Source organism: Priapulus caudatus, unplaced genomic scaffold, assembly GCF_000485595.1.
Source record: "Priapulus caudatus unplaced genomic scaffold, Priapulus_caudatus-5.0.1 Scaffold122, whole genome shotgun sequence".
In the NCBI taxonomy this organism is placed as follows: domain Eukaryota; kingdom Metazoa; phylum Priapulida; class Priapulimorpha; order Priapulimorphida; family Priapulidae; genus Priapulus; species Priapulus caudatus.
In genome coordinates, this window is record NW_014577183.1 from 439849 (window position 1) to 441455 (window position 1607).

The 1607-nt window shown below is 37.3% G+C and overlaps 1 long non-coding RNA gene across 1 annotated transcript; it reads right to left on the reverse strand.

Moving 5' to 3' along the window:
* Positions 1-54: 54 nt before the first annotated feature.
* On the reverse strand, positions 55-747 carry LOC106805662. Its single transcript, XR_001393454.1, has 3 exons — positions 605-747; positions 285-400; positions 55-84 (listed from the first exon to the last, which is right to left on the reverse strand). It is a non-coding gene; the product is annotated as an uncharacterized LOC106805662 (long non-coding RNA).
* Positions 748-1607: the final 860 nt, after the last annotated feature.

The window sequence follows — 1607 nt, forward strand, 5'->3', positions numbered from 1 at the left end:
GCCGCGCATTATATACGCACTACGAACGCACAGTTCCCCCGCTACACCAGGGGGCAGCAGCCTCTTAGTGATTGAGTCCACTACCTATACAAATGCGGCCAGCATTTCTCCGTTTAATAATAGTTCATTAATAGCTTTCTGATGATCGTAATTTTTAATTTATTGCATGGAGTATGAATCTCGTTGTTTATTGTGATACTGTAATCAAGCCTACGCCACCATATATGTGCACTCGACTACTATCACTCTCCAAGCAACACCGAAGACAGAAATAGTTATACTACCTTGGCTTGTGAATTAGCGATAGGTTTTCCTATAAGACATCCTCTTTTGTCGCTAGCTTGTTCGGTTCCCGTTACAGCGGTTATGACAAACCCGCATTCGGACATTCCGTAGATGGCTAAATATACGAAGTTAAACTATCATAATGAAGAAGTAATAATATGATATTAATTACTCCTCGTAATGACGATGCTGAACATTAGCTAACATAGCAACAACAATTTCCGTAATTGAATCAATAATTTTTTGTTAATTAAAGTTGTTTTAGTTTCAATATGTGTCGTTACATTTTGATACTAGTATTTGTTTATTATAAACATACTGGGGTTAATGATAAGCCGTGGATGTGTAATTTTGGCTTCTTTGAGAATTGCTGGGCTGCAGGTACTGCCACCTGCGTCACAGCGTTCGACCGTTGGCAGTTGGCACCGCTTCTTTATTAAGCTCACGATCAACGGAGGGATGCATAAAAGATAACTGACCTAAGTTGAAACATAACGAAATAATTTAGGTAAAACATTGAAAAAGTGCGAACAAGTATGTTAAAAATACAACAATATAGGCGTATTACTAAAATTGAATTCATATCATATGTCAATTATTGAAACAGCCTCACGTAATGTACTAGAGCAACCCACAACACCCTAGAATACATTCACAAATCTTAAATGTACCATAATAAATTTTTTTATTGTGCATTTACCTTGTACTTAGTGCATCACATGACATCGCATCATATGATAAATCGTTGAAATTCTATTGGATAACGTCGCAGGTACTATGGAACAATAGTGCCCGCCTGAGCGGGCACTATTGTTTGCGCGACACATTGTTATTATATCGCATTGTGTTTTAATACAAATTGAAATTGTTCGTTTAAGAAACTTTGTCTTATTCACTTCATATTTTCCGAGTAGATTGCAAAGTCATGTGATGCACTAAAAACATTAGGCTATGAGAGCATAGTGCCCCCAACAACAGGCATTAATATAGAATTGTTAATAGCTTGACTGTATTCCTCAGGAGTACTGAGGTAAGGCAGGACTAAGAACGCAGCACCATGGGCTAAAGCGCTCATCATCAATAGTGTGCCACAAACACGCGCCACAGGCAGCGCTAGTATAAACACATCTTCTTCTCTGACGTTAATGCTGGAAAGGTAAACCGATAATTTTATTTACGTAGCTACTAGCCCATGTTTAATTATTTTTTTAGTTCTTTACCCGTTGATTAGGATTGAAAGAAACACTCTTATGGGTTCTTAGAAGCTAACAATATTCATTATACGAGAAGTCTTAACAAATAGTTTTGTTGTCATTTGTCAA